The sequence below is a fragment of the Fopius arisanus genome, unplaced genomic scaffold (genome assembly GCF_000806365.1).
Source record: "Fopius arisanus strain USDA-PBARC FA_bdor unplaced genomic scaffold, ASM80636v1 scaffold00022, whole genome shotgun sequence".
NCBI classification, from domain to species: Eukaryota; Metazoa; Arthropoda; class Insecta; order Hymenoptera; family Braconidae; genus Fopius; species Fopius arisanus.
In genome coordinates, this window is record NW_011887761.1 from 921,599 (window position 1) to 935,338 (window position 13,740).

General features: G+C 34.0%; 1 protein-coding gene across 6 annotated transcripts in view; it reads right to left on the reverse strand.

The window, feature by feature from the left end:
• kek5 (kekkon 5) overlaps positions 1–13,740 on the reverse strand; it is a 490,550-nt gene that overhangs the window by 446,906 nt on the left and 29,904 nt on the right. For all 6 annotated transcript variants that reach the window (XM_011301427.1, XM_011301426.1, XM_011301422.1 and 3 more), the window contains one exon: positions 579–754. The gene's annotated coding sequence lies outside the window, so the exon portion shown is untranslated. The remainder of the gene's footprint in view (positions 1–578; positions 755–13,740) is intronic.

Genomic DNA, 13,740 nt, shown 5'->3' on the forward strand with positions numbered 1-13,740 from the left:
CTTGCTGACCAACCCTTGGTAGCCAGTCTTGGCCCATTTCTGACCCGTGCCTGGTAACCAAAGCTCATGTTTCAACATTGGCTGAAGCCTGGCTTAACCATTGGGTGAAATAAGGCCCAAGCTTGGTTGCCAAAGCCTAGGCAAGTCTAGGTTGAGCCAAGCTTGGACCAGTTGTTGGAGCTTGGAATTCCTACCTGGGTAACGATGATATATTGCCATCGGCACAAAATAGTCAAGGAATTATGAAAAAATTATCAGTTCACAGTTCAAATTTGTCTTGGTTTTATCACGTGACGTCGAATGCAGTTCAATCTTATTGGCTGACGATGAGGTTGGAAAAATCATGGAGATTATTTTTACCAAAATTTTTGTCACGAATTTTTGACAAACACGTAGCAATTTTTCTCATGGTAATAATTTATGAGTAACCGTTGGTTCATTAGAAGATCTAATCTCCTAGCATTATTCCTAAAGACTCAGTAAGTTCAACTGAGATCCCTCAATAGGTTTTCATGAGCACTTTTTTCTGGCTGCATATGAACAAGTAATGTAAAATGAAATTATGGAATGTTACATACCGCTGACACTCTCGTGGGAGCAGGGGACGCGTGAGTATGAGCTACGGAATTTGACCCGCCGAGTAATGTGCGGTTACCGAACGTTTTTCGTCTGTTATTACTATGTGCGATAGATACACCGATGCTTCACATATCCAGTTGACACTATTCGGCAGTGTAGCTCTGTCCTGGATTGTCTGAAAAATAAATGATGAAACGTTTAATGAAAAGCAGAAATAATTGAATATAGATTCACTTTTATTGTCATTTTTTATATCAATAACTTGATTTATCTCACTTAACAATTATCTTATGTAATACTCTCGGACATTTGAAATCTATATACACGCTACACGAAAATAGACAGAGAGGTAGGAGCAACGGGGGTTATTTCCTATTCCTCTTATTTTATTGCTTTCAATGATCCTCCGAGTGACGTATAGACGATGTTCTTTCTTGTGCCCATAGAAAATGAAACTTTACAGTTAAATTAAGTGGGAATTTGCCTGTACAACACTGGAAAGGAAAAGTTTCGATGAAGTATATTTATAGGATTGAATATCATTTAATCTTGTTTCCTTGATTCAAGTTGAAATTCACTCGAAAGTATACGCACACATTTGAATATAGTTTTACTATTGTTCTGTTATCCTAGCGCAATTCAAACATGTATTTACTTGATTACTATAATATACAAAATTTTACCATCACCACATTTTATAGGGCAATTGTCACCATGTAGAGTAATAGAAATTACATTGCTCTATACTATAGAGTCTATAGTAACCAATTCGTTACTATTGACGTTACGTTAACGAACAAATAAAGCCGAAAATTTCTCTGAACTCGCTTCCCCTACAACCCTATATGCACGCGACTATAACGGGAGTGTAGTGTAATCGACCAAAAATAAAATTGCAATTCACTTCGAAATTCTCCATTAGTGAAATAATTCAGCTCTCAGGAAGATTACCTTAGTTGATGAATTTCATATCACGAATCATTTTAGTCCATTACATTCTACCTTGTTTGGGATGAACCATATTATTAAAAGGACGGTTATGAAAACATGAATGTAAATTTTTCCACCAAAGCGGTGAGAATGTTGTTAAGTTAGTAACCTCGTAGCGCTGGTTCCTCTTACGAGGTTTTCGCCATTAAAACCAGCGATGAAGGTATCTCAAGAGGCTTGGTGGTTTTAAGCCCCCTAACGTTGTTGAATCTTAGATCAAATCATGAGCATGAACCCATCCGACCATTATATTAAAAGTATAGATATCAAACAACACACCATTCTTCCATAAATCAAGGTGGCAGCAGGGGAAACCATGCTACAGTATCCATGCAATATTATAAGTATTTTATGGACCGGACGTACGATATAAGAGTCCAGATTCACTACGAAAGGCGTCTCACATTTCCACCATTTTGATTTTACACCGGAACGATAATATCCGGATTTTTTCGAAATTAATAGGACGTTTGATTTCACATTTTCGAGCTGATTACAACAACTTCTCTATCCCCACAAGTTCATTAGTCTAGTCTTCCACAAATTCACGGGAATCGGTGGATTGTGAAAAGGTCATCATTTCACCCTGGATAAATTGACCGTTATTTTCCACTTTATCGATAATAAATAGATAAATAATAAACTTTTTCTCCCATGAGAGTTGAATTTTATCTTGAAGAGAGTTGTGCCAAGTTTCTGTATACGTGAGTGCATGTTTCGGGATGTCTTCTACGTCTGTATATAAGAGGGGTGGAAAGTTTTGACAGTCTCATAGTTATCCATTGTGAGAAGAGAATGTACAAATACCATTCGCAAGTTTTCCAGTAAAGTGATGCAAGCTTGCAGCTGTATTAGCCGAAACATAGCATTAAATTTGTTGCTGTGGGGTAAGGGGAATGAAATTTGAGTTGTTTTAATTAGGAATGTTGACGATAAGAATAGTTATTCACACATTTCACACAATTATTCCTAATGAAATTCATTCATTCCCACAAGTACTCTTCATTGGTGTTAATAAGAAAATCATAAGTCTTGTGAGAAGATTGAAATTTCTGAGACGTTTCCTAATGTCGTGGGTAACGGTAAAAGACCGACGACTTCTAATCTCTGTCAGAAATAACTCAATGTCTCTCACTCCCTTTTCACTCTTTTTCAGGATTCTTCATGCAACAGTGCAAAATGAACCACGCAATAACTATTGTCCTTTTCCTTGCACTGGTTCATCCTTGCTGAGCTATTTCATTCGTGTCATAATGTTGAGAGACATTTTTCATTTTAAATCTTGAAGACGCTCGTGAAACTGCCGCCTGATATTTCACTCTGGATATATCTCCTGATGGAAAAAATAATGGAAAAAATGGCCAAGTGCGACACTCGTAAAAAAGTAGAGAAGAGGAACAAGAAAGAATAGGATGAGAAGTATTGGAAAAGTTGAGAATGAAAAGTTTTGGTGAGAAGGGGAAATTATTTTTCTTTCACTCTCCTCTCATTTCTAGATAGGATGGTGGTTCCACAACAGAATTCATAAATATAATCATCCTCTCGGAATAACGTTGGGCAAAGAGACATTAATGAAGTTGGATTGAAATGTTCAATTATTATTATACAATGCCGAAGATAATTTAATAAACATCGAATAAATAATGGAATCAACAGGGGGCAAAAAACATATAATTTGAAATAAATTTCGTTAGTTTTAGAATAACATATTCAGCGAATAATAATAATGCGAGAAAAAACTAAGAATTTTATATTTGACCACTTGAGGATTATCAAGGGATTATCAAGATTATCAAGAGTATAGTCCTGCACTTTTATGTTCCATATTTTTCTGTTCATTTATATTTATATTGATAGATGGCGCGTGTGTCATACGATGCTATATACTGTCCAATATACTCTTTTACTACATATAGCGCTTTATACCTATAAAAATCTTGATTGAAAATTTAAATTTAAAGGAGTTTTCAATTCAAATTAGCAGCCTCAAACAACTGAATCAATGAAGAATAAGCGTGACGGGCTTTCGAGATATTGATAGTCTCGATGTTTGTTCTTTTTATAAAATCGAATTGTCATGAGTTATGAATAAACAGCCCATTCGACACGCCAACTAGTCGTTCAGTAGTTACTACCGAATATCCAGTTGTTATGTGTAACATCAACCGTATTCTTGTATTAATGTATATAATAAGAACTCAATCTCAATTCGCCCAAATCCAATAAGACTATCGAATGTTGAATTGCAATTATCGGCCTGATAAATATACCTAATTATTGGATCTGTCAATAAGGCATGAGCTTATTAGACTTGAAACTTCGGGACAGCTACGCGATGGATGTAAACTTGAGACGAAAATGGGAAGGAAAACTTTAGGACGGCAAAGTAAAACACATAAGACACTCGTTCGTTCCGCAGTAAAAAAGAACTTATAAGTTTATGATATTGTTTGGGAAGATGCAATACTTTTATAAAATTATAAAATCGATAAAACAGTTCTTAGGAAGGTCAGGAAGGAAGGAGAATTTCGGAGCTTATTAAAAGGTCTCCGGGAATCAATTGATTTGTCGGTAAAATTTTGAGAAAATTCCATTTTTTCGTACATGTCCGTAGGTGGAAGTAATTGTAATGCAGAAATCCAAGGTTGACGTAATTCTTCTTCAGTAGACAAACGGGAGTGGAAAATCCTTTGATCCTTATTGATAGAGTAGAAAATCTTCAGAGGGTTGGTTTCAGGACAAGTATGATAAAATGGCGGAAGTTTTCATGTAACAACAAAAGATAAATAAATATTATCTCAATGTATAAGGTAACAGGATGATTTACCGTAGTAGATAACAGTTGATAACTTATTGAAAACGAAAAAGACGAAAATATAGTCAAATAGCTCCATCGTAGTTCCTAGCATTTTTACACATGAGATAGTATTTTGACTACATGTCTCATTATTAATGAAGAATCAATGACTGTACAATGCCAAATATAAATATTTACAAAAAATGAACTGGTATTGTAATCGATCAAGCATGATTTTTGTTGTTAAATGCAAAAATTTGCAATAAGGTTTTATATTAACATACTTTTAGAAACGATTCCCAATATCCATTACTCCTGATGAATACCATGAATAAAGACATAATTTATCAATCATTCATTCCCTGAATGGTGAATCCGATGCAATTGCTATTTACCTTCAACAGTAATATTGCCCTCTTCACCGTCAAACCGCCAACGTCCTCTGCGGTTGTAATCGGATCGAATTGCAGAATTTCATTGTCGGATCTTGTCAATTGGATTACTAGAGCGAATATCAAAGGCTTACTTCACCATTTCTCGCTGGTAATTGTGAGAATTTTCTTAATTCCCCCCAACTCCTGGAATCTTAATTGAATCGATACCGAATTGGAGTTAAGAGTTGAAAAAAAAGTAACGTCGTTATTGCCTTTAGTATCAGTCAATTTCTGTATTGCACTTTGCATGTATCTAAGTATAAAAGTTGATAATACAGCAATATAAAGCCTCAATAATTTACCGTGTAATAGTTGTATCGCGCTACATTGCTGTTAGCCGTAATACGACATCTCCAAATGGATTTACAATTCTCCAACAACTCAGACACTTATTTTCAGCCTAAATAATTCACATGATGTACGTGCTACCCCTCTATATCTTTCTAAAATCTCTTCTGTGCGATATCATAAATAATTAAGAGACATTTAGTGACATTGTAGTATGAGGTTTCTAGGAAAAAACATCAAGATACGTTAAAAATGAATTATTTTTAAAAAGTTTGGCATCGCAATTTTTGTCAGTTTATTTTTTAAAAGTCGTAAAAATATCAAGGAAACAAGTTTAGAGTGTTTGAGAAAAGAATTGCATCTGACTGGAAAGTTATAAAAATACTTATAGCGAGTATACCTATATTATATCTCATTAGAATATTCCCAATTTCTGCTCGATACATTCATATTTCATTATTTAAACTGAAAACTGTATAAATTAGACTGTATAAATTAGAAAAAAGAAAAAATCAAATTGAATCAATGAGTGATCCGAAAAACGGAGAGAAAAAGATATAATACCTTCATTTTATATCGAAGTACAATTTATACTTTTCAAAAGTTTGTATACAAGGTTGGATGAAATACTGAATCAGAATAATTTTTGGATTTCCCATAAGTAAGGAAGCTGATGAGAAAGAACTAATGAGAAAGAACCCATGTTTTTTGCTTATATTTTTCAAAAGTAGTCTTTTGACTAACTTGAAGTAGCTTATTTTTAGAGTGTAAAAAATCAACTTTTAAAAGGCCTACACTAGATATAGACAAGTCCAATTCGTTTTTATCCACTCAATAATTATATTTGCGTTGCTTGATAATAGAAAGATAAATATGTGGAGCTGATGAACTATAAGAGTCACAGTTAAAAAGACACAAATGTTTGGTAATTGTAGCCATTTAATCAAAATTCGAAATGAAAAATGTGCAAGCAAGTGTTAAATTGGCATGCGTATTATTTTTTTCTAGTGTAATACTTATTCATATTTCTTAATGAAGTCTCATTAAAAATGAATAATGTTTATAAAGTTGGCTGACGATTATTAATTAAATATTAAAATTAATTACGTGGTAGGCCTCATGTGATCATGTATAAAAAACAATTTATCTTTAAGTACGTATTTTTACTCACCCACTTCATCTATAAATAACTGTCTGAATATGATACGCTCTAGCTCTATTATATAGGGTAATCGATATGGATTAATCTTTGCGTAATCGTGATACTTTCGGTGCGTCAATCCACGGTGGGCCGGGATAACGGAGTACGGGCAGCATAATAGATACAATATCTTTCGCAATTTGTTCCGGGATATTTTTATCGCCCTTGGTTTATGTGTCTTCATGGTGACGGAAATTATTCCGATATTAAATTCACTGAAAGGTTCATAAATCATAATATTGTAATTGCTACTGTGCATCGCGTATGTAAATTCGGGTGTTATTTAATGTAATGAAATTCAGTTGACCTGTCCTAACTTAGTTCGATGATAAAACTCTGACGGAAATATTTGCAACTGTGGAAACGTAATTGACTCGGCAGGGGATGAGTATGAGATTCTTCACTTTTTTTATCAATTGGATTTTTTCTTTTTTTTGTTTTAGGTAACCCCTCCAACTATATAATTGGATATTTTTTTTAATACTAGAATGATTGGAGCAGAGAAAAGTTCAGAGAGGAAAAGTTTGATTAAGTTTATTGGAGAGTGCTCATTTAAAATTAGGGGGAAAGGGGAGGGGATTCATTGAGGTTTTCGATGGTTACAGGTGAATGTTTTATTCTTCGATGGGAATATTTTACTGGTGGATTGTAAATGAAAAATTCACTTTTTTACAATTCTTTGATCGTAATATGATATAAGAAGAAATTGTCACCTGAATTTTAATGTTCAAGCTTTGATGATCAATTTTAATATTTTTAAGCGGAGGCATGTACATGTTTAGTTGATTAACTACGATTTGTATTATCGATAGAACGTATATGGAGTTCAATTTTCAGAATGATATGAAAGTAACAGTAAGTAATCGTTACGACACTTACACTGTTGTTATATATTTGCACATTTAGTTCATTTTTCACATTTATATTACATATTTAAGGTCTCTGGGATCAACAAATTTTAATGTGATTTTTAATTTCCTGCTTTGGTGACTATAAAGAGGGCAATGACGCAATACATATGTTCTGCAATTGATCTCTGCAAATACGACGTGAATCACAGATATCATACCTATTGACACTTGTTACAGAAAGCAAAAAAGCCTGTAAAGATTGCCTATCGGTTTGGTAATCCTGTTGTGTTTTGGCTTTTCAGAGAAAATGAATATACCGCTTAGTGAAAGTTATCTAGATATTTGGAAAAATACACCTACCTTTTCGGTACTTTTTCCCGAACGATTAGATAATTGTGACTGATTTAATAGTTACTATGAAGTTGACACATTTTACAAAGCGGTACGGGAATTTTCTTCGAATGGTTAGGTGATTTTTGGTGAATTTTTTTTTCCGTATACTTAGATTTTCTTATTCCATTGTCATTTACGCCGTAGGTCTGATGAAATGAACGGGTTGAAGTTGAGAACCCCGAAATTGGGTTCGTGCAACCATTCCACTTGCGATTTTCAGGACTCTTTCGTGTTTACGGCAATACTCGTTTTATACAGTGCGATTGGTGAAATTAAGGAAGCCAATGACCATTTACCGCCTTCTTGGGCTAACGATTTGTTGCATTGAAATCACCATCATTTTCTTTTCTGCTTGCAGAGAATTTGAATATTCATATTCGACTCAGTTCACAATTCCGCACAAAAATCATATGATTCTCAAGCAAATGGGTATATGTTATATGTATTATGTTAACAGTTGGCTGCAATGAGAGCGTCGACTATGTAATGTCAGGAAAACTATACAGATAATTACAAGAGGTACGTCAAAAGACTCAAGTCGAGACGAAATGCGCGAGGAAAAACTTCCACTAAAGTTTAACCTGACACTTAGTAAACATCTATTTCTTCTGAAAAAATATTTAGCCTAATAAAAATTGGAAGGGATCCAACAAAAATTTCACGAAAACATTGACATTTTTTCCAAAAAATTGAAAATCTAAAAAAAACTAGAAAATTATCTGTTCATGAACTTATATGTTCGTAAAACTTGCAAATACGAAAAAATATTCCAAGAATTTTAATTTTAATTTTATTCGAAATACTCTGTCAATAGCAAAAAAACTCGAGAATTCGACTAGAGGATTTTGATATTCGACTGGAACTAATAGAAAAATTGAGAATTTTTGTCAAGATTTAATGTTTATTCAATTTTGCGCATAAACGAGAGGAAATTCATGTTTCGAACATCAGCGAAATGTATTGGAATGAACAAAGGAAAAAGCATTGATGAGCAAATTTCGGGTATTCTAACTCACAATGTTATAAATACGTTACATAATCCTTTACTACGATAGGTTAAAATGACAAAAGTTACTAGACTTTATAGAGAATTCGAAGAATTTCAGATTACTTATCGGAAGTAAAGTTCGATTGAACACTGGGAAAGGTGAGGACCGGAAGATCAGAATTATATGAAGTTTCGAAATAAGTGTCCTGTAAATGAAAGTCAGTTCAAAATCATTTGAAACGTGATATTCAGTGAGGTTAGCAATGGTGCATTAATTCATTACTTATTGAAATTTTGACGTTCAATGGAATGAAGGTAATGAATTAAGATAGATCGCTCTTATTGATTTGACACTTCGTAAAATAAGAACGATGATGAATAATTAATTTTGTTACAAATGAAAAAAAAAAGAATGAAGAGCAAGTATAATGAAAAGACGTCAATGACGTTGCGGGTGCAATCTCATTGGTTAAAATGAGAATTAAAAAAAAAAAATGTTCTCAATTCTACAAATTTTTCTTGCCTTGAGAAATCAAATTGATAATATTTTGGAATCTTATGGAGATTTAATTGGATTGTAGATGAAGGATCAGAGTTTGATCAATGGAACCTTTGAATGGAATAGTGACGATCATGAATAAGGAGAAAATATCTTTCGGAACTTCAGTAAAATAACATCAGAAATCGGCGGATGATTTGCCTGGACCAATAATTGAGACCTCTTACAGGGGAGTGAAAAGTGATGAAGGCGGATGCAAAAAATTGAAAATTCTCAGTTGTATGAAATTTTATCATTATTGTATCAGATTCTGAAAAGGATTCCAACAGAAATTACAATTGTAATTTCGACAAATTTATGAAATTTTAATCAATAAACACGAGTATTTAAAAGTAGAAAATTATTTCTCGATAAATTTTTAAATCGATCCCGTATTCAACCGACGTGACTTCTTGAGAATGCTGATGAATAATTAATTTTGGAGAAAAAAAGGAAGGAAATGGAGAAAATGAAATAAAACAAACGGAATAAGGAGACTAGTAGCAGTACTATAAAAGACATGAGCCACTAATCGAGCATAGCGGATGTGATGGAGATAATTGATTATCTGACACTCAAATTCGATTAATCGAATAAATAACTGACAATCACATCAACTGATTAGCACAGAGTACGGGGCTACGGAAAAATAGCACAAGATGGCAGAATATAAAAGATAGTCCACAATCTATAAATCTCTCAGGAAAATCCGCGCCAATTGTGAAGGCAGCTTCTAAGTAACTAAGAATGCATTCATGCCATGTATTTATTGACTATGGCGGTAGTTTTTACACATGTGGACTAAGATATATGAATAACACAATAGGTATATAATGAACAAAAATTAATCTTAAAGACAATTTTAATATTGGAATTTTCAAAAATTGCTTGGTTCTATTCAGCTGGTCAATGAAAAGAAATGCAATCGTCATTTTTCAACAGAAATTGAAGTTGGATGAGATATTAACCAGTAATTTTCTATTAGGGATGTTCCGCTCTGATATAAGCAATGATCCCCAAACCTTGGCAAGCTTTGGTAATCCGAGATCCGCCCGGATTCGGCCCATTTTTCTGTTCGGACCTAGGCAGTTCATGTGTTCAAGTGAGTGCGTAAAAGCTTTTGAACGCGCCTCTAAAATGACAAATCAACTAAAGTGTCCAAGGAATGATGTTTCTCGTCGATAATCATGAAATCTTAAATTTCGTGGTACTTTGAAAATCAGTCCGTAGATCGGGCATTCCTTCCTCGTTATTTTCTGCATTCACGCGATGCTTGCGCCATTAAGTCGTTTAAAATAGAAGGTAATAGTTTTTATTCCATTCAAACATTTAATTGTACTTTCAACTCCTGTCATCAATATTTCATACTCTTGCTGGAGTCAGTGCTTTCAACAAACGAAAGTAAAAAAAGAATAATGTTCCCGTTTATAATGAAATGGTCGTTTGCTTTCTATTAGAGCAGTATACATTAAAAGGTTACTAAGCAAATATTGACTCGTACTACATCCCTGTCAGTCAAAATTTATGTTTGTGGCTTCTTTTTATAGGAATATTCCGACTGAAAAAACCATCGACGCCTCGACTATTACCCTATCAATTACAGACATGAGTAATTCAATTTCGCTTCGCATTTTCCTGCGTTTTTTGACGCGGTTTGAATATCTCTTGTTGCCGAGAACTTTGAAACATTTTTCGTCGCCTCATCTTATGAAATCCTTTAATATTTAATATTCGAGAGAATCAAATTTATAAACTGCATCGACCCACGCACTGCAACACACTTAAATGTCGCAATAAAATTAGATAATTCAACCAAAGTTACCTAATGAATTGAATACTACGATGAAGGTTAATAATGTGAAATCGGCCAGTAGAGCTTGTTTTTATCAATTCCTTTCATGCAATAAATATTGCACGCATAAATAGTATATATATATATACATACATCTATACTACTAATACTATATACATAGTAAGACCGAGTAATTGGCTTCAAATTTCGTGACAGTCATCTTTTTTCAAAGGGATTTAATCTTTTGACAGATTTGTGCCACTTCACAGTTTTCCAACAAATATGTAGGAAAAATACAAAATTTATAATATAAATATACTATATTTATATTATATGTGTTGTAACACACATGCATCCGTTAATACGCGATTGGTTCAATTCCACAGACAATGTGCAGGGTCCTATTGTTTCATGATAAGGTGACAGATTTTTTCGCAATTGAGTACGGCCTTAATATCAGAACATAACAAAACGGCAATGTACGGGCAGTTCCTAGTTATAGATTCTGAAGATGCTAATCGAAAAAGGATTCATGCAGTACAACATTTGCATGAAGAGTGTGTAACTATTATTAATCGGATTATTACGTCGAAAAATCTCTATGCGAAATCTTTCCCAAAATTATGGAAAAACAACTCGAAAGACTTGAGAAAAGGACAAAATAAGCCGAACACTATTTTTTGATTATTTGAATGGATTCCAAAATTTCGCCACCGAATACCTCTGATGCAAAGCTTTGCATAATTTTTAAATTTTTTCAACATTTTACTTGCCTCTATTAATTTCAACTGATAAATTTAAGGCTTACTCCCATTACAATAAAATCATTGATGAATAACGTATGCATATCGCCCTGGAATTTTAGGTGAATGTGTATCAATAAGTGGCAATTGCGTTGTAAGAATGGCAGGCTGAAGATTATTGCTTACTAAGAAGTATGGAGTGTTGAAAAATGTGTGATCAATCTGGTAAACGGTACGTAGGAGGATGTTAAGGAACGTGCGCCCTAGATGAACGGCGAACTATATAGTATAGCTCGGCTTCGACATATTCATCATCCGCGAGAGCGAAATTTTGGGCATACGCGGAGCTCGGGCCTAGACGTGCAAAGATGCTTACCTAAAATCCGTGTGAAACATCGAAATGGCAGATTAAGGTGGATGACGTGCTGTTGGGCGAATGCTGAGTATGAGACGGTAAATCTGGAAGATTTCACGGCACGTACAAGCCGGTGTGGGAGAAATGGCTAAATCCTCCACTGAGAAATATTAATTTTTGGGATTTAAACGTGCTTCTGAGTTTGTAGTCCTGGAAATGGAATGCTAATGATATGCATCAGAGTCAGAATATTATTACTCGTTATTACTTGAATAATCTGGGAAACGTGAAGATGGATGTCCTGTTATAGAATCAATCAATACAATGGAACTCCCTCTATTCGGTCACTAAGTGGGATTGGATTCTCTCATTATTTAATAGTGAATACGGATTATCATGAAAGTTCGTAACACGTAATTGACGTCTACTTGCTTAAAATTAATCTTATTTGGAAGAGAAGAGCAGTTATTTAGATGTAATCTTTTCGTATCGACAATATTTTTCTAAAGCCGCCCCATCGCTTTGTATAGAAAACCATGATAGTCCTGTCGGACTCGCTATACATGGAATTCAGATGCACTAAGTAAAAAAATTTGTAAAGAATAAAAATTCTATGATTGATTTAAATCGTCAATCGACTTGAACAGATGCAAAATAAAATGCTCATTGTAATAAGACACAAACTTCGACTTAATGTCGCTATTTTTGATTTAAAAAGACTTTAATCAGTTATCTATTATATATATATATAGTATTTTTATTAATAGTTTGCATGAAGATTAATAACTCTATTATCAGATATCTTCTTTGAATAAAGCATGTAATCATCGAATTGATCCCTATCACGATGTGCAGGTCTTGAGATTAGTTGAGGAGTCCAGTTATTAATATTCTCGCTGTTCTAAGTCAGGTGGGTTTATTCCTGTACCTCGCAAATTTGATCAGTTCAATTATCAATAGTCAATCGGGATAATCTTGCAACGATGACGAGCCAATCACGGCGTCAGCCGGTTTCGTCACATGTTGAGCATTGTCGTTCTGCTATTACCGAGCACTTCTCGATCCGACGCTTGGTTGTTAGCAACAACATTTTGTCGACATTGTATTTTTCATTCTGAGAATCATTAGAAACGTAGGAAGATTAGTATGATTTTAGTTGCTACTTACCCGGAACTTATTAGACTATCGGAATATCGATGAATGGTGGATAAATTCCTTTAAATTGTGAATTGTCAATCTATTGTTACTCATAACCCGTGAAGTCACTTATATTTTCTAAATAAAAATTATCGAATCCTATTTCTCATGATACAGCATTGAAGGAGGGTCTGTAGCGTCTGTCGACGCTCAAGATTTGTGTTGTGCCGGCAACCCTTTCGGTTACTATCGGCGTTTGTTTACGTTCTCTCGAGGTATTCCCCCTCTCAATCGCTGAACTCTTTTTTTACTACACTAGTGGACACGCTCGTTTCTCGCGATAAATGTAGATTCCGTCTCCATATAAGTTCTGACTTACAACGTACTAGCTGTTTCACCGACCAATTTTAAATGTTAACTTTATTATCTTTTACTCATTTTTACTTATTTCTTCTGACTAGTATTTTTATAATTTGACATGTGATCAGAGAATTTGTTAGTGAACAGTATTTCCATGTGGTTTTGGTAAGTTTATCTATTGTTCTTTTGTTGGCGAGAACCACGTGATCTCTTGTTTAAAGAGTTAGTCGGGGATTTTAAATCATATTGTTTTATTTTTTTTAATCTCAAATCATATTAAATTAATTTGGGCTT